This window comes from Glycine max, chromosome 8 (assembly GCF_000004515.6).
Source record: "Glycine max cultivar Williams 82 chromosome 8, Glycine_max_v4.0, whole genome shotgun sequence".
In the NCBI taxonomy this organism is placed as follows: domain Eukaryota; kingdom Viridiplantae; phylum Streptophyta; class Magnoliopsida; order Fabales; family Fabaceae; genus Glycine; species Glycine max.
Window position 1 is genome coordinate 20,915,325 of NC_038244.2, and position 21,125 is coordinate 20,936,449.

The 21,125-nt window shown below is 34.7% G+C and overlaps 1 pseudogene; it reads right to left on the bottom strand.

Moving 5' to 3' along the window:
- Nucleotides 1-7,249: 7,249 nt before the first annotated feature.
- On the bottom strand, nt 7,250-19,486 carry LOC102669554 (uncharacterized; annotated as a pseudogene).
- Nucleotides 19,487-21,125: the final 1,639 nt, after the last annotated feature.

Sequence of the window (21,125 nt, forward strand, 5' to 3'; positions counted from 1 at the left end):
TTCCTAAGTATCATTTTTATCCAATGCTTCCATTTCTGTTTTCATTGCCTGGATCCACCTAGAATCTGCTAGAGCTTCTTGCAAACTACTAGGAGTAAAGGCAATAGATAATTGAGATACAAAATTGACATATGACTTGGACAACCTTTCAGATGACACATAATTGTTTATGGGGTATTTGACTTTACAATTAAGAATGTGTTCATACTTAATTTGGGGTTGTCCTCTATTAGTACGAGGTGGAAGAGTTTAAGGGCTCACTATAGGGTCAGAATTTGGGGTAGAAGAGACATTGCATTGTATATCAGTGAAAACATAGTTTTGTGTATAAAAAACATAATGAAAAGGAGTAAGAGTTTCACATGATACCTCTACAAAATTATTTTCGGATTGGATCAACAGTGGATTTGAGGTTGAAGGAGAGATTATACTATCATCTTCGACCATATTCTTATTTACATTATTCTGAATTTGATCCTCCATGTTCTCATCTCCATTATCTTGAATTCCATCATTTGTTGGCATAACATTAAATAACTTGATATCTTTGTCAAGTCTATCATGATTCTGCACCTCCAAATCACCCCTCCCTTTGAGGTGAAGAATGAAGTGTTTTCAAGGGAAAAAACAATTCATGCTCATGAAATGTAACATCCATTGATACAAAAAATCTTTTTGTAGATTGATGATAGGCCTTATATCCTTTTTGAGTGGTGTTGATTCCCACAAAAACACATTTCATTGCTTTAGATTCTAATTTTGTTCACTAGTGAGGATGTAAATACACATATATGACACAACCAAAAATATGAGGTAGTAAATGATTGGCAAAATTAAGGGTGAAATGATGAGAAAGGGCATCAAGAGGTCTCTTAAAGTTTAACACACTTGAGGGAACTCTGCTAATAAGATAAACGGCAGAGCTTAAAGCTTCACCCCATAAGTAAGAAGGAATATTATCGCCAATCAATAGTGATCTAGTAACCTCCAAAAGATGTTTATTTTTTTCTCTCGGCTACTCCATTTTGCTGAGGGGAATTAGGACATGATGTTTAATGAAGAATACCAACATATTTCATAAAATTTGTCAGCTCATTTTTGTAGTATTTCCCTCCATTGTCAGACCTGACTATCTTTATTGGAGTATTAAATTATGTGCTTATCATTTTGTGAAAAAATTGAAAAACCTTACACACATCACTTTTGCGTTTAATAAGGTATAACCAAGTCATTCTTGTACAATCATCCACAAATGTCACCAACCATCGCATAATCAAGTCATTCTTGTACAAGTCATTTTGTGAGAATTACCTTCAAGATAGTATAATCCTTCACTTCTTTTACCACGGCTAATCTTCTTCTTCGTATGTATATTCTGTAGAGTACAATATGTGGGAAAGAACAAGAAAACACAGTTATGGGACTAGGTTAATTGATTAACAGAGAGAAAATTGCAATTGAGAGAAGGAACAAAAAAGCACATTAGAAATAGATAACAAGGGAGAAATGGATACTGTACGACTACCCATAACTGGGGAAGAAGCACCATTAGTGTTTATAATGACTGAAACAAAACTATTAGAGGAAAATTGTGTAAACATATTTCTATCACAAGTCATATGGTTTGCTGCACTTGTATCAATTATCCAATTATTACCCTTAGTAGTAACAGAAAAACCACAAATTGGTTGAAATGTACCAACAAATCCAGTAGCGGTGGTGGAGTTGTCCTTGGGAGACTTCACATTTTTTCCATTTTGGTGCCATTCAGGATAACTTGTACCATCAAGACGCTCAGGTGTAAGGATTGAAGATAGATCCTGCATATGTGGAGCAAAATCTGATTCATTTGACCTATTCTTCATTTTCATACTCAGAAGCTAATCTCCAATTTTTAAAGAAGAGAGTTAATTGGAGTTGGCTCTGATATCATGTTAAAAAAATGATATCTGGCAGCTTTCATTGATATGAAACAATGAATAAATACATAATCCTCTCTACCATCTTTTCATGATTATTAAGGACAAAATATCATAATCGAATCACAAAATAAAAAAGGAGAAAATATACATGGATTTGGATCAATTACAATTTAAATTCAAATCATAGCTAATATCTACAATTAATGGATTCTAACAGAAAGCTTATCACTTTTTCCTTTAGCTTGGATACATGTAAGTGGTCCACTAATGTTGGCTATTACTTATTCATTATTTTATTTATATTCATGAGCAAATGTTATTCTTCCTTGGGTGGTGACAACAAAAAAACTTAATATAAAGCAATGTTTTTTCGACAAAATTCAGTTGGTTAGAACTACTTTGTTTTTTAGGGGAAAATTCACTTGGTTACATAGCAAAAAGCAGCATAGAAGGTACAATTAGCCTTGATCAGCTAGGACAACAAAATGGTTCTCTGGTTTCAGTTTCTTATAATTTGGCCAACTGTCTATTCTAATGAACCAATGCCTAGAAAAGAGTTTGTAGGTGACAATTGTAGCAAGGGGTGACTAGTAATTGGATGATCATGGAGAAGCTATCAAGTTGGATGAAACATTAAGGGGAACACATATAGCTGAAATTGACTACACGGACAATATTCTTTGTCTTTATTAATTTAGTACTTTTGTGTCTCTCTCTCTAAATTCTCATATTTTGTTTCTTGGTTCATGACATGGAATTCATTAACTAACAATGGAAATTGGTTGATTCTTGAATGAGAATCAAATGTACAACAATAAAGATGAAGCTGAATGATGCTCTTCCAACTGCGAAAAGCCATTTTATTAGGTAGAAAAGAAGCAAGAACAAACCAGGATATCATAACTTATTTTCCAAAACATAAAACTACAATTGGAATGATGATAATCATAAAAAAGGATGGCACTCCCATGAAATTTAAGTATGATATTTTCAATTTAATCATATAAAAAGAATTTGGTGAACCAAAACTGTAGAAGATATTTTTCCAAAGGGAAGTAAATAATTGTTGAAGTTATTTTTCCTAATGACATAAATACTATACTAAAGAACGATATAGATTGCATTTTTCGGGAGGATTACAAAATTATCCTAGAACCCTAAGAGTGTGTTTGGATGAGACAATTTAAAGAATTTTAAATTCTTAGAATTTCAAATGCTCCAATTTAAATTTCTTTATTTTTTAAATTTTGTGTTTGGATTTCTTTATTAAAAGTCGAAGCCTCGTGAAGAATAGCATCGCATGTGCGCGCGGGAATCTCGACGGCGAAGGAGAACACAGTGTGTGCGCTGCTAAGACTCTCGCAGGTGGAGGAGAGCAAGGCGGCGATTGGGCGGTCCGACGCGATTCCACTGCTGGTGAGCCTCCTGGAGAGTGGGGGGTTCCGCGCAAAGAAGGACGCATCGATGACGCTGTACTCAGTGTGCAAGGTGAAGGAGAACAGGATCAGGACAGTGAAGGCGGGAATCATGAAGGTGCTAGTGGAGCTGATGGCGGACTTCGAGTCGAATATGGTGGACAAGTCGACGTACGTGGTGAGCGTGCTGGTGGTGGTACCGGAGGCCAGGGCGACGCTGGTGGAGGAAGGAGGCGTACCGGTGCAGGTGGAGATCATCAAAGTTAGGATGCAGCGGCAGAAGGAAATCACGGTGGTTATTCTCTTATAGGTTTGCGAGGACTTTGATGGAGAAGAGCATCACCGTGAAGATGTCGTCGACTCTGGCGTCGACAACCACGTCAAAGTAGTCTGCGATGGTGGCGTTCTGGTCACCAGATTTCTTCTTCAGCGCGACTTCCAGGTAGGTGAGGGCTTTTTCAGCGAGAATCCCGCGCATGCCGTCGCCGTCAATGGCGAGAATGCATATCTTACCGTCTACGGCGACAGTAGTCGTCAGAGTCTAAGAAACTTGCTTTCGATAATTTGAAATTCACTCTCTTGAAGATAACATTTGAAATTCTATTTTTTCAATTAACTAAAATCTCTTTTAAAATTTTTAAATTTTGAATTCCTTTTACTAAATATCCAAACTGTTACTTTTAATAAAAAAGAATTTAATTTCCTATAAAAAATACATTACCTAGTTAAATTATCCTATCCAAACACACTCTAAAGGATTTGACCGAATGTCTAATTCATGAAACCTGGAATTGTAGAATATTGTTGTAGCAAGAATCCTAATGGAAGGTGTTAATTAGCAAAACGAAATAGATACAATGTTAATCAATAACACACTACATAACCATGTTCTATTGTAAGGGTGTGACAAACCTAAAGATAGTAACAATGAGAACTGTTAACTATAAAGCAAGTTTTTCTATCCGATATTTCTTCTCAGCATTAAGTACCCTAAACACTTCAGCAACATCAGTGAGATGCTCTCTTTTGACAAACCTGAAACATGTAAATGGAATATTCATGACAAAATAACATAAAACATGCTTAAATGATAGCGGGCCTAAATGAAAGTATGAAACAAGTACAAACAGGTTCTCAATATACTCAAAAATATTGTTGTTGACACTTGGCATTTCCTATCCAATATATATGACACCCAAATTAATTCAACATTTGGATATACAAGTTGTAAAATTTTTAAGCATGAAAGTAACCGGGTCATCTGGCATGGACCAAGCAGGTTGATATCTACAAATTTGACACTTGGGATCTTCCAATTAAGACACATACCTTTCTCTTAGTTCATATTACACTAAACTTAATTAACTTCTTTCTCTATATATATTGTTTTGCTATTTTTTATAGGTCTTTAATGACTTTAGTTATCTAATAGATTTATGATTATTATGTGTGTAGAGTTGGCCACCACAGGAGAGAAAGACATGGTATTTCTACTGTCCTAGGGATAGAAAATGCAGAAACAGTGCAAGGCCTAATATGGTAATTGGAGTCAGGTTGCGAAAAAGGTTGGCATGCAAACTCTTATGAAGGGCCAGTCCATTTAGTTTGCATTTGATTCACTTCAGGTGAGAGTACAATTAGAACAACATGGAACAAGTTCTTGAGTTACAGCACAAGCTTTAGTTCTATCTGTTGTTGGGTGCAGATGCACAACACAAGCTATTTTTGGTTGTGTTGTTTGATATTCATGAGTACCGAAAATAACAGTGCAAAATTTACTTAATTATTAGTATTAATTATTCGTTATTGTTATTTGTTGTACATCATTTTTAATAAGTATTTTTTTTATTTTATGATGTGTTTGTCTAAATTATTTTTTTGAAAGTAATTTTTTTATACTTTCTGTAAGAAGAAAATCCTATTTATTTATTTATTACAAAAATGTTTTTAAAATAATTACTTTTTTTAAACTATTTTTTTTTATAAAAAATTGAAACAAACTAGCCCATTTACTTTGATTCTTGTTATTTTATGTAGAGAACTATAGTTTTACTTATTGCTATCTACCACTTACTTAACTCCATCATTCAAACGACCTTTTATTCTATTCCTATTTTTACTTCATCTTCTATCATAAAGAAGTCTACTAAAAACACTAAATTAATAAACTTAAAAAAGACTTGGCCTCTGTTTGAAATAACTTATTTATAGTTTATTTAGATTTATTTTATGAAATAAGCATTTGTGTAAGTGTTTGGAAGGTATGTGCTTTTTTATTTTTTATGTTATTTTTTTTCTTTATGTGGCAAGGTACCGGGAGCAGTTCCATGACATGAGTATAGCTTGCATTACATATGTCAAGATAACCTTGATCTCTCTAGTCTCGTGAATGTGGGAGCATTATTTCCATTTTAAGAGATTTGGCAGTTTGTCCAACTTGTACCTTCAGTGTTCCCTCATGATTAGATCCCGAATTGTACTTCTAGAAAAGGTTCTTATTAGTATAAGTTTATGATTGTTGTCTGACTCTGACAACACAGTAGATAGGGGGGAAATCTAACGTAAATTTGAATTTTAATTCATTAGTTGCAATGTATTCAACAATTCAAGCATGCATTATTTCATTTATTTATGATTTGAGGGAAACAAAGTATGGATTAACATTTTGTTCATACATAAAACATGTTCTAGAATCAGTTTCATTGTCCAAACACACTATTAGCTACTAGTTCAACATTTTCTCCTTGGATCTGCTGTATTGTTTCCTTGCATAGCAGGGTGTGACGGGATAAGTCAAAATTGGAAACAAATTTTTGCAGTGTTGAAATGGGTTTACTCAAGTGTAACAATTAGTTCTTGTATATATGAGAGGCCTCGTTAAATAAAGATAGTGCATGTACAAACTATTGTCCATATGACTCAGACATTACAACCGGCCTAGGTGTGGGTTCCTTGTTTATCCTAGTTGCCAATCAAGTGATCATTATGACTCCCAACTAGATGCCTGTGCTGTGGGAGAGCTATGAGACCCAATGGATCAAGATCATGGTCAATTAGCTTGTTCATTCACTACTTAGAAAGACATTACTATAGTTGGGTTTATAGATCAGTTGTATGAATAATCGCCTTAGAAATACAATATTGTAATTGGTTTTCTATATCGATTATCTGAACAACCGTCTTAGAAATGCAATACTGTAGATGATTTTCTAGATCGGTTGTCCAAATAACCGCCTTAGTAGCTGTACCATTCTAAGATGGGTTTTACATAACCAACTTAGAATTTGTATTTTTTTTTGGTGCTATCATAGCTTTAAGCAAGACACTACTGGCTGTACCTCAGTCCATCAATCCAAAAAGATTTGGAGGAATAGAAACTATGATAAATACATAATTCATAATTCATAAAAAATTCATAAGTTTATCAGCATTAAGTGCACCATGGACTTGTTTAGATAAATACATTAAAAACAAGACAAAACCTAATTTAACAACATGCTTGAGCTCAAGGAAGACCAGGATTTACACCCTGAAAAATTAGAAACACCAATGGCACTTTAGAAAAAAACTAAACAAGAATATAGGAGGAAATGTAGGAAGCCACCTAGTCTCAAGTTACTATAGTGTAGATTCTTTGGGAGATAAAGAAAACAAAACTAGTCTTGTTGTTATGAGGCAGCAGGCTAAAAATTAATAGGAAGTATGGTATTCAAGAACAGAAAACTAGTCTTGCTTGTATGGTATTCATACAAGCATACATTGTCAAATCTAACCTATTGGAACATGGAAAACCTTTGGAGAAAATTGGCACTGTGACAGTTATACATAGCATGATATGCCCTGAAGAGCTTGACTAGAAAGAAAGACATCACCAAAATTTTTCAGTTCATACTTATATATTATGACCATGAATTAATAAAAAGTAAATAATAGATAAATAACAAAAGTTACAAAAGCATTGTATTTGTTGAAAGGGGATGTGAATGCAAAGAACTGAGCTAGCTTAACACATTGAGGCCAAAATGGAAAGGCAAAAATAAAACAATCATTAGACAGAAATACAGCAAAGGTTTCAGAAACCAAACTGGGTTGTTGTGTAGGTGAATCCTTGGATTCATCATTAAGATATTGGTCGTCTTGATCTTTAGCGTTGGAGTAAGTGAATCCGAGAACATGAGTTGCACATCTTCCATGACCTTTTAGGAATAAAAATCTGAATAGTTATTTGCAACATAACCTTTTGAAAGGAATTACATAATTAATTAGGATAAACATATGTTAGCCACGAAATCAAAATCCAACTAAATACTTGCTGGCAATACATGATATATATACTAACCCAGAATTTGTAGTGCTGGTTCGGTCATTAACTAAACTTCATAATTAAGTGGCGCAAGTTATTTTGATGATAAATAAAATAACTTTCTAGTCAACCAATGTCATGTGGATTAGTAACAAAACAATCTCTTAGAGAAAGCATGCAGGTTATTTCAGTGAGTAAGAAAGTAACCTTCTACATCAACAATAGGTTCAGTGAACAAGAAAGAAAAAGACACTAAAATAATAACCATGACAGAAAGTATCTCATAGACCTTTTCATTTGTTATTATGCAACTAGCAGATACTACTATATCATCTGTTGGCTCGTCAAATCAGACCAGAATTGATATTTTTTTGAACATTATGTGAATAATAATAATAATACAGATCAAATAGGTTCAGTGATTTTCAGGCCAACATTTTTCATATCTGGCGTAGCCCATTTGGTTTGTTTAGCCAAAACAACATTTTATTTTAATTTTAACAAAAACTAATAACTAAATTAATATATTATTTTATTAGATAATTTTATGAAACATAAGGTTATATCTAGATGTCAAATAAACAGGAGTTCTCTGCCTCATATCTTCGATTATGATTTGGGTCAAAGCAAATGACTGTGCAATCAAAGTTCTATCTAGATCAAGGTTGTCAAAATATTAAGTGCCCTTCTAATCTTTGATTAACTTGTGTGATATTAATGTGTTCTCGTTATACATTATGTTTTTTTTTTTAAAATCTATTAATTGGTATTTTTTGGATCACTATATAATTAATGTGAAGTATACACTAAGTTTGTTGATTAATTGTATTTTAAGCCAATAACATCATTTAATTTGTTTAAAGTAAATAATTTTCAGCTATAATTATCCTACAAATTCTCTCCGATGGATGCACACCCAGACTTAGATGCTTTAGGTACAAATCTTATTTCATACCTTCAGATGATGCAAAAGCTTTTCAGATAATAATAACAGTAATTAAAATAAATAAAAAGATACCTCTTCAAGCAAATGAAGTGGTCCCCACGGATCGTCAAGCACAAATAAAAATGCCATTTAAGCCTTCCTTTCTCTCATAAATGTCCAATCTGGTGCCTCTGAAAACTAGCAGGGGAAACACATGATTAACGTTGCAGTTCAACTTTGTATGATATATCTTAGTATACAAGAAGGTTGATTAGAAAGCCCATAAGCCCACCATCCTTGTAATATAGCCACAATCAAACACGAAATCTACAAAAATTTCGATACTGAAATTTACAAAAAATATCATTTACTGTTAATAGTAAACAATGTGGTTGAAAAAAAAAAAGGAATAACAATTTGTAAAATTAGATGCTAAACAATAATTTTTATAAAGTCAAGAATAGAAATGATACAAAAACCTTATTGAATTATTAATTGTTTCTTAACTGCTTAAATATTTAAACCTATTGAATTGAAGATTGAGTTGTTTTATCAGTTCTAACATGCCATACCTTTTTTGGTGAAGACGTGAAATAAATATAAGAGAATGTGTACGAAGACTGTCATACCTTAAGAATACAATTAACTGCATTTAATGAAAAACAATACCTTAACTATTCAGCCATATCAGTGTATTGAAAATTAAGGCACTCGTCACTTTTTTAATATACATTTATTATTCAATTCTGATTTATCATCATATTTGGAATAATAATGACAAATAGAAAATTCATACATTATTGCCACCTAAAAATTATATACTTTTAAAAGAATATATGATTGCAATTTGGACATGTGTGGGTCATATGTGGATCATATGGATTAATCATGTGTGGGTCATATTTTTAAAGTATATCACTTCTCCCAAGTTCTTTTCATCTCCTCCTTAGTTATGTGTGCGTCATATGGATTAATCATAGGAGCCAACATTACTGCACCTGCAATTTGGACAATATAACTACTAACAAGTTACAATCCCATAGTTCTTAGTAAACAAAAACCAAGAATCTTCTAAAATAACTCGTATAGAATTTTAAATGCAAAATGAGCTTCTACAACTTAAAATAATGATATTGGGATGATTTTTAAAATTTTAAATCCTCGTAATTCAGAATAGCAAATTGGCATAGTTTGCTCCTTCTGTAGCATATCAATGTCTAGAATCTCGATTTTTGCTACTAATAATAATTAAGGATTTAAAATGTGATATGCTCTCATGAAAGAAATGCCTAATGGTCAAAAGACGAGAAACCTGAAAAGAGGGGTTATAACTGAAAAAAGTAAATGCAGTCGATTTATTTTAATCTAAAGATTGACTTAGAGTTGCAATCAATTGAAGTACTTCAGGTATTGTGCTTGAGCTACTATTTTTCCTTTTGCCCAGTGTGCTTGAGTTACTTACATCTGGTCAGAGCAAAACAATCCATTGTTAGGCCTAAAAAACAGTATCATATACGTATTTACTCACCTCAGTTACTAGGGCGACATGCATCTGTAGGAGATAGTCTCGGCCTTTGTCTGGAATTTTGATTTTGATTTGTTCTATTGGTAGGCTGAAAATTACATGAATCCCCATCATGATTTTTCATGATGCCACCAGCTCCAAATAGTTTTTCTAAACAGTTGAGCACATGCTCTATTGTCAGCTCCAAGATATTCTGCTTAAAAGAAAATTTTATCAGAAAAAAGAGGGAATCAAATCAGACAAGCCATGATTAAAGCCAATCTGGTTAATTTATGATATTATCAAATATCAATTCATCAATACAGTGGAAGTGTTATAAAAACTAGCCCAGACCAGCCAGTCAAACCAGTCTGATGAAGAATCAGCAATACAAATGGTTTGAGCAGGTTGTTGGATGAAAAATGTTATGGAATTGATGACTCGGTTAAGTTTTCAGTCGAACCAGTATACAAAATCATTTAAAAAGGAAACAAATTAAAATTTGAGAACATTAGAGATACAAGAAAGTCAGGTAGATAAGTTAAAAGCAGGAATATGTTTAAAAAAGAAAAAAAAAAAGAGTTCAAGGATTCTACTTGCCTTTGACAATAATGTAGAAGAATCAATCTTAGTTTTCTTCCTCTTTGTATCACTGTTGTGTATGCTACTTCTGCCAATTATCAACAGTCATTTGGACAGCAAAGGCAACATATGCCAAAACAGGACATATGTCTATGTATTCGTGGTGCCCGCAATGCATAATGCTGACCTCAGAAATCACCTTAAGAGAAACAAACGACATCTCTAAACTCGGAGATTCCAAAATAGCTTTTCTGGTATCTTCTTGCAGAAGCAAATCTCTAACTTGCCATGTCACCCCAACAGCTACTAAATAATCATCCTCAAAAGATTGTTTTCTGTTAATTATCTTTGATTTAATTGAAAATTTTCCAGAGGACTTAGATTTCTTTCTTTTAGCAAATGAAACACTATGAGATGGCATGTCTACACCAAATTTAATGTGGCAACGATAGGCAACCTTATGCAAGGAGGCCGTTAAGGCCTCAATCAAGTCATCAAAACCACCCAGTGAAAGCAACAACTTGTGTGCAGACCTGATTTCAATTTGTCGATCAACATCCTCGGGTAAACCACTGCAGTTTGTGACAACACCCATGCATTCTTCAAGAAGTCTAGCAACATCATCTGGACAGACATTGGAAAAAATGTTGAATAAAGAAGATTGGGCTTGACCTTTAGATGTTGTTAAATATATATTGTAGACAGCTGTATTGTATAGACAACTGTGTAGGTAAAAGGCTGTTTTGAGTGTGTGTGTGTGAGGTTGAGTGTGTATTAAGCTTTATGTGTTATCATGTTGAGTGTGTGGGAAGCTGAGTATCTAATCCTTATCCAAAGGCAGCTTTCCCCCCTCTCTTTCTCTTTCTCTGTACTATATATATGTATAAGCAGTGACTGAGAAAAATACTTAGCACTTCTCTAATATAAGCTAGGTGTATCTCAAACCTTCAGCAATGTAGTCCTATATTTTTAACATGGTATCAGAGCGGGTACGATCCTGTTCTGACTGTCTCCGTTCGCCGCCGCTGTCCGCCGTCGCCGTCAAATTTTTCGGCGAAACCAGGGTTGGGTGTGCCTCGAGGAGCGCAATCCACCCCTGCAAGTCGTGTGACCAACAGCGCAGCCACGCGTCGCCACTGCAATGCCTCGTTTCCAGTGCGTGAAGTCCACGCATCGCCCTCCGGCCACCGGAAACTTGCCGGACCAGTTTCAAACGTCTCGTCCTTTTCTTCAGGTATGTTTCAGCCCTTGTTTCAGCCTTTGCTGTCCAGCTCTTGTGTTCCCTTCTCGTTCTCCATTAGGGCTTCGTCTTTTTGATAAAAAAAATGGCCTCTACCAGTCCTGCGTTCTCTTTCTCTACTATTAGCCACTGTCTCTATTGGGCAGCTCTCTCTCGTGTTACAAACAACAACATTGTTACCAAGCTAGAGGGTACCCATTGCTTTGGCTTGAAGTCCTTCCTCAAAACCAATTGCTAAGTTTGGTATGTTTTTGTATGTTGTCAAGGCTCCCCTTCCAGCTGCCTTCCAAGTTCCATTGTGTTCTGGTTCTAAAAAATGTCAACTTCAGGCCCTGTTCTTTCTATTTCTTGGACATCCTCCATTGGACTTTTGAAGAAAGATTGGTAGGGATGCTACTGTTTTAAAGTTTTCTTTTAGTTTGGCCAAAAGTGCTCACAAGGTTTTTGTGTATATTCCTCTTTGAAGGAAAATTTGAGTTTGTTTAGTTTGGGTTTGGAGTTTCTACCATGCTTGCAAGGTGTTTGAGGTTATTCCCTCCTCATTTGTCTCTCTTAACCCTTTGTTGTGCAGCTCCATTGTCTCCTGTCCTTCTATTAATCTGTTGTGTGGTCTGCTATTTAATATCGTTGTCCCCAGGGTTCGATCTAGTCAAGAACCCTACTATAGGTCATTTGTTGATCCAATTGTCCAACAACTTCTTCCTTGTCTTTGTCCTTGAAGCAATTGTTGTCCTTGGGGTTCAATTTGGTCAAAAACCTCTATTATTAAAAAACAAGTCATTAAGTTTCTATCCATGGTCGTTAAGCATTGATGTCAAGCTTCTACCAATGCATCAACTCCTCATTTCATTCACTCTGGCAGCAGCAGCCTCTACGTCCACACAAGTTTGCAACCTGCCTCAGTTCAATCAAGTTTTGTATTTGGAAGCATCAACTCCATCAGGAGGGAGCCCTTTCCAGTTTGGCAGTCAACTGAGTTTCAGTCATGGGTTTCAATCAAGCAATCAAGCTTCACCACAACATCTAACTTAGAAGAAGAATCTTTCTTATGCTTCAGCTCATGTTCCAAGCTTAGAGCATTTAATTTATATGCTCCATCTTAAGGGGGAGTGTTAAATATATATTGTAGACAGTTGTATTGTGTAGACAATTGTGTAGGTAAAAGGCTGTTTTGAGTGTGTGTGTGAGGTTAAGTGTGTATTAAGCTTTATGTGTTGTCATGTTAAGTGTGTAGGAAAATGAGTATCTAATCCTTATCCAAAGGCAGCTCCCCCCCCTCTCTCTTTCTCTGTACTATATATATGTATAAGCAGTGACTGAGAAAAATACTTAGCACTTCTCTAATGTAAGCTAGGTGTATCTCAAACCTTCAGCAATGTAGTCCTATATTTTTAACAGATGCCAAAGTTAGTAAACCTTTCATTTTCTCTCCATCGAGTAACTCTTTGAGAGCATTTTTATAGCATGGCTCACAAGCCAAGCTATCACAAACATAGCTAGTAGCAACAAGGAAACCGTTAATCTGATTTGCATCTAGCTTATCTGGTGACAAAATTAAACTCAGAAATACTTTGACCAGTTCCATAAGATGAGATTTAGATGCTCTTTCCAAGATAGCAAACTGGAAAAATCTTGCGCCAGCCATTGGAGCCCTTTTTACAAGTGTAACACAACGATTACATGCCTCCTCAATAGGTACTTTTGAGGGAAAGTGCGAAGGTAGAAGTAATTTTGTTATCTTCTGAGCTACGGGAGGTTGATCACTTGTAAGCACAGACAATAGCACATCTAGCTCCACCGCCTATATACCAAACAGAAGAATCGATCAGTCAGAACAGATACTACTCAAAAATACATCAATTATTAGAGACAACTTTCTTAAACAAATATAATTTAAAGAATATGTGTACCTTGTTGAACTGAAAATCTCGAACATCCTTTAGATGGAGTAAGAGATCCACTGCAGCAACTCGTATTGCTAGGACTTTGTCCAACATTAGGTGCCGAAGTCTGGGCAACAACACCTTAAGAATTTCGTGAGATTGGGGGTTGCCAAGTAAATAAATGATGCCATTCAACATAGAAAGCCTAACCTCATTGCATCCATCGTGTGATATATCATCAACTATTTTTGTTATCATCTTTGTTATGATTAGTGAAGGAATAACTTCCCAAAACAGATGAAGGATGCGACAAGAACCCTCAACAACAATTGTTCTCACTTCCAGACAATCATATCTGTAAGTAGCCTTTCTAATAAAAAAAACTGCTTATCAAGCAATGTATCTTTCTCCTCATTTGTGGCATCAGGATCTTCAAGGGGGAACATGTCTAGAAGTAGATGCAAAGTATTTTGACAAACATTTGAATTTGCAACCTATTGAAAAGAAGGCAAAGTAAAGCTTTGGAGTCTGGACATAGAGAGACAAGTGACAAATTAACATAATTCACAAATATTAAACATTTCCTCTCCTCTCCAAATCCCTCAATATTTGAGGAGAGACATATAAAAATAGGTATTTCTATAAAGCCTATCCCTTCCCTTTCATTCCCCTCCAACCAGACACTATTAAAAAGTCCTATGCTTCCTTTTTTACATCTAAGCGTGTTTGATTGCATGCTGCGATGTGATTCTCCACATTTAACCAGAAGCTAATATGTATGGTTTATCCATATTGTTGGGCTAAATTGACATGATTCCTTGATTTCTGGTGTATTTCCAAAACATGCACTACACAGGCTACAAGCTGTGGTATTTACCTAGGGTTGTGAAAAGCTACCTATTACAAGAGAATTCATATAAAACCATTACAAAAAATAACCTTGAGGAACCTTTAAAGTACCACATCACTTCTGCCCTAACACTTCTCCTTTGGCAACTGATCCTAACAGTTAGTTAGCACCCTAATAATAAATACACAGTGCTCACATGTAAAACCAACATTCAAATTCAACAAGGGGCGTGTTTCACCTATGATGCATTTACCTGTAGAGACCTAAATATGACAGGCTCGGCGAGTCGATAAAGGATTTTCTCAACCCCATCGGTGGTCCTGTGGTTAATAAAAGCTTCCAAAACCCTCATAATATATGAAGCAAAAGCTCCGAAACTAGCGTGTATGGCAGCCTCAATCATTTCCTGCAAGAACCCATTCTTAATCTCAGTCCTCGAATCCCCTTGCGCAGCTGGCCATGCCCAAAACAAAATATCCCCATAAGCCTCTAGCATCGACTTCCTCCAAACGGAATTTTTTGTAGAGGAAAGAGAGGGAATAGTAATGAATGAAAGAAAGAAAGTGGAGTCCAAGAAGGTTGGAACAGGTGAAGATGGTAACTTGCACTTTCACATGTGGCTATCGTCAATGGGGGAGGATGAGCAAATGGCTGAGCTCGCAAGCTAGGGTTAGTAATTAGTAAACATTATAAAGGAACGAATATGAAGGTGGTTTTTCTTGAAACCCGTGGATGTTTAAGCTTTTGATAATTACAAATGTCATTGTGTCACATTTTATAATCACCTTAGAATGTACGACGTAAAAACAAATTTTTATTTCCCTAATTACAAAATTTTCACCGCGTCATTTTCTAAAACAATTCTCCAGAACCGTCGTAAATACAATGTTTTCTAGTAGTGATCACTAGTTGGTATGTGTTAATTGTTAAATCCTAGTCTTAAAAATAGAAATTATATGTTTGGTCTAAATTATTCATTTGTTGATTTCAATTCACAAAAACAATTGGTTTATTTAGTTTTTAAGGAAATGCTTTTTCTTGTTTTTGTTTTCTATCTTCACTAATAATTATAAAAATATCAACTTATTTTCATTTTGTCCTCAATGATTTTCACTCTATCACCTTATAACAACATTGTTTTTTGATGATTTCTAGCACACAAAATTGAAACAAAATGAAAATAACATTGCATTATCAGTTTATCATTATTAGTGAAAATATACAACTAAAAAGCACATATTCTTACATAGACACAAGACATAACACATACACAACATATATAATTTTTAGAAGAGTGTCAAGAACACACTCTCTATTAGCTAATTGTTTTTAGAAAGATTTATTAAATAAGATGTAGGAGCCACCACATTTTTGTGATTTTTAGTAAATTTCAACCAATAAAAAGTCAAAGGAGTGAAAACTAATTGGATGATCAATGAGTTCAGGCCAACTTCTCTCACTAACTCACTATCCCCAAAGTACATGCAGAAGGTCACCATTATTGCTAATGAATGTTGGTGGTCAAAGAATGAATTGATTTTAGTGGACATGTGTTGTACACTGACATGTGTTGTGATTTTAGTACATTTCTATAGTGATATGAGTTGTGTTTCTAGTGTACTGGTTTAAAAAGGGGTTGGCAATTTATGTGTTAATTTTGTATAATGTGTAGTAATTAGTAATATGAAATCAGTTTTGGTAGTTGTATATTGTACATTCATTTAAGTTAATTTTAAATGGTTATTATCAAATATCAACTAACTATGTGTGATGAACAAATGTAGACAGTAGGTAAACTATTTAGGAGTTTCAATTTTCAAGTGTGTGTGGTTGTCAAGAACATCATTTTTGGACTTCTTTAATTAACTTGGTTTTCAACATATGCAGGAATATTGGGCTATCTGCAGAATATTCTACAAAACCAATGCTATAGCTCAAAGAGCTTTGTCTCACGCTTTGTCCTAACTAAAGATGAACACAACACTACCCAATTTTGTTTAGAAAACATTTATCAAATGACAAAGAAAACTACCTTAGCCAACCAGTATTGTTCTAACAATTAGAATGATTCACAACCCTTAACCACTAATAGTAGTAGTAGTAGTACTCTTTGTCCCTTACATGTTGCCTCATATAAATCCATCATTAACCTATTACTTTAGAAAGCCTTTGATCATTTTCCCATTTAAAATGAACACCTTAACACTAAGCTTCGAACTAACAAGATATTAATGGTCTTATTAGTAACATTTTCAGTCACAACCTCTTAACTCTCGTATGAGTTGTATGCATATCCTTAAATGTCAATCAAAACAGAGTCCTATTTATAGCATAAACAAATAAAGTTTCTAGAACTACATGAACATTGAAAAAATCCAAAGTAGTGTAAAACTACGAATGAACTAGCTGCTTTGTACCAAAAATACAAAATTAAATTGGTGTTCAAGTCACTTCCCAATAATGAATGAGGAAATAATTGTAAATAATGTTAACCCAATATCTTGAGAGTGATTTGCAACACAATATCTTCAATATAGTATTGAACACTATATATATTGAAGGATATTGCAATTAATATAACAAGTTGAATCATAATCTAATAAATTTACTGAATTAATTATCAATCATTACATATGCAAAATTTTTGGGACCTACATATATGAATTCAACCTTGAGTTCAAAGTGTACCTAGTTAAATTTCCTAAAATCACAATGAAATGACAGCTGTGATGTCTTTAAATCATAAGGCATAATTTTGTGGACCTTCTATTTTCCCTTCTACATAAAGGCCCATTACAAGCTGACATTAATTATTTATACCAATAGTGGATACAACTAATTAACATTAGTATCAATACTACTATATGTAAAACTCACAAACATTGACTTTAATACCTTATATGTACCTACCTAGGGGTGATGCAATTCCAAATTAAATGATAACCTTTAGACCAAATCTAAAAACAATATGTATTGTATAGCATCATTCAAGGCTCATGAACACCACATTAAAGAAGCAAAAATATACACAGTCCATAGTATATAATCATTTTGCCCTGTGTATATACAAGCTCATGCTTGTGTATTTGTGTTGGTATTCTCTGTAGTGATGACTCGTGCTTGGCCTTTCCTTATAAGCTGCTAATTTTTTTTTATTTTCCTATTTACTATGATTGTACTACTATGAATTTGAAATGCCCCACGATGGCCAGAGGCTACTTGCCACTTCTTGTGGCCTCCTCTGAAACAATGACCATAATTTGAAATTAACAAGAGAAACATAACAAAACTTTATTAACAATGTTTGTTTTCAAAAAAGTGGTGGGTTGACAAGTCAAATGTTTTAAGTTGAGGCAAGCTAGAGAAGTTTAGCATAATGAAGCATTCTTATATGTATGGAATCAAAAGTTTCTTCTAGAAATATATCAATGTGTTTTAGTACATGTTTGCTTTGGATTTATGTACACTTATGATCCAAGCAGTGGGGTACTTCCAGTGGCTATAGTATATTTTTTTGGGTCTAACATAAATAGTTAATCTTCAACGTACTTTTAAAGATATAGTATGTTTTGGGGTACTTTTAAAGCTATAGTATGTTTTCTTGCATCAAACGTGTTCGTTCATACTTCAAAGACAAACAAAACACCATTCAACAATAAACACAAGCACCTATGTATAGTATAGAATGGTATATTCCCCAATTGGAAATGTAATCTATCAAAAAATAGAAACATATAGACTATACAGTGGTAAAACAAAAGTATTTTACCGTAGGGTTCATACCTTCAAGGTTTATACAGTTCATTCTTTGACTCCATATACCTCTTGGTGAGCATAATGAAGTAAAAATTAAATAAAGTAAGAGAAAATTGTATATGCATTGCTATAAAGTAAGCAATATGTTAGAAAACCAATCCAAAAAAGAAGAGAAGAAAATAATTGAATCATGGAATTTTATCACTATTTTGAAATTATTGATTTCTGGTTTTCATGGACTTATTGAAAATTTCGTTTTCAATAAGCCCCAATAATATTGTTCAAGCCATGTAGCCCACAATATCTAGGGGGATAAGGCTTTAGGCTTTGATTCATGTCGTGTATGGTAGCAATTTCCAAACTCCTATCTGAGAATTATGGATGGGCTCCTATTGGGGGTGGTTATAAAGCCCATCTTTTTAATAATTAGAAGGGTGGGTTAAGGGTTTATTTAGGTGATGGTCATTACTTCTTACTTCTTAGGCATTATTAAATTTGTTCTCCCATGTTTCTTATTAGGTACAATCTCAGAAAGTTTAAATTCAAATAGCAAGTTTGTGTGATTATTCCTAGAGGAAAAACCAAATGTAGTTAAAGCCAATTGTTTTACCCAAACTCTAAAATTTGTGATACAGGTAGCAAAAGCCATCCAAAGTCTTCTCCTTGTACCAAGAGCCAAGGCGCACAAGTCAATAAGAAGAGAATTCAAAGTAATGGAGAAAAAGAAGTTGGCCATTGACAACAAAGTAGACACCATGGTTCGACATGAGCTCTGGGGAGGGTTAGGTTTTATGATGGTGCAAACAATGGCATTCATGAGGCTTACATTTTAGGAACTCTCCTGGATTGTGATGAAACCCATATGCTTCTATTTGACCTCAATGTACTGCATGGAAAGCTACACCTTCTTCCTAAGGACCTCAAAAGAACCTTCCTTTGAAGGCTTCTACCAAGTCCGTTTCAGCTCCGAGCAGAAGCACCTCATGAAGCTTCATAATTTTGACATTGAAAAGTATAATCACCTCAGGGCTGCTTGCTCTTCCAGCACCATGCCTCCAAAGTTTGATCCCTCCATTGCTCTCCCATTTGAGAATTCTTCCATTCATCAATGATATTGAAGGTGGTGTGGTAATTAGCCTAATATGCAAATAAAGATGATATGGAAGGCCCTCAATGCAACACCCTGAGATATTATAAGTTAAAAATCGATGTTTAATTTTATTTATTGTGTTGTTTGACTATATGATAGACTTGAATGAGTTGAAGTATGCCTTGAACTATTCATGGGTGAATTCCATAATATGGATGTTGAATTATGTAGAGTTTTGTTGAGCTAAGTTGAAAGTATGAGATTTTAGATTTTACCAAGACCTAGTTCAAAGAAATCGCGATACTGGATTTGTTAACCGTTGGATCGTCTTAAAATTTTGTCTGGCTATCCCTAAGATATGTTTCTACAGTATGACCGTTGGGATCTTGAAAATAATAACTTTTGATTTCTCGCTAAGGGAGAAAGGCGCGCTAAGCGCATTTCCAACCGAAGGGAATTGTGCTGAGCGGCCCAAAGTTGCGCTAAGCCCAACTTTAGCCGAGAGGAAGTGTGCTGAGCGCCCAGAAGGACCGCTAAGCAAAAGTTGCAGGTTATAAATACGTCCTTAGTGTGAAAAACATGATTTTCACTCTCTTCTCCCAAAAACGTCCCCCAAACCCTAAAACCTTATTTTCCACCACCCAAGACCACTGGTGGCCGTCGTTGCTTGTCGTTGGACCCCCACACCAAGAGGAATACTTTAATCGGAGCGTAATCCTCAAAATCCTCCTCGAAGATTTGGTGGAGAAAATCCCTCAATCCTCCATTTCAAAGTTTCTTTGAGGTAATCTTGACTTCTAAGCCTTCTCCTAACTAGTTTGAGTTTCTCTTAGTGTCTCTTATGTATTGGGTATTGTAATGGGGTGTTTTTACACTTCCTTTGAAAAACCCTAGAGAATGAGACATTGTAAAAGTTATATTTTTATAACCTTGAGATTGTTTTTGTGACATTCACTGAACCCTAGTCACATTGGTGTGATCGGAATTTCAAAAAGATGTTTCTTTTTTGTAGAACCCGAAATACCCCTCAGCCCTTTATGTTTTGACAGTGGTATTTGACCCCAAATGTTGTCTTTGACCTTGTTTTTGAAATCCATACTAAATTCCTTTCGTTTTGGCGTAATAGAGATTTGCGTTGGACCGAAAAGCACGAACGAGAGAGAGACCTCTAAGTGACACAAAGAGAAACTGACGTAGAGCTCACGATAGGTGAGAGGATTTTGACACCATAGTTAAGGTCAGGGAACCTAGCTATGAGAATATCTGTCTGTCCCTGTTGCATGCTGATTTCCTTTCAAGAAAAACTATGTTTTTAACGAATGGGATGCGATATATCCATTGTTGATGAATAACATTATTGTTTATTAAACTTGTGTTGTTTGAAGACCTGGGGAGTGTGAACCTCAAGCATGGAAAATATATTTACATGTGAAATGCGACTCATTGTTGATGTTGTTATTGGTGACTTTAAGTGATACGTGGTGATGTTGATATTTATGATGATATTGATTTGAGATGACGTTGTTAATGGTGATCATGTCACCATGAATTGATGGTATTGTTGATGATTATGTGAATATGAAATGAGGTTGTTGTTGTTGTTGATAACGTCAGTGAGACGAGATGATGTCTATGTTAAGAATGATGTGAAAATG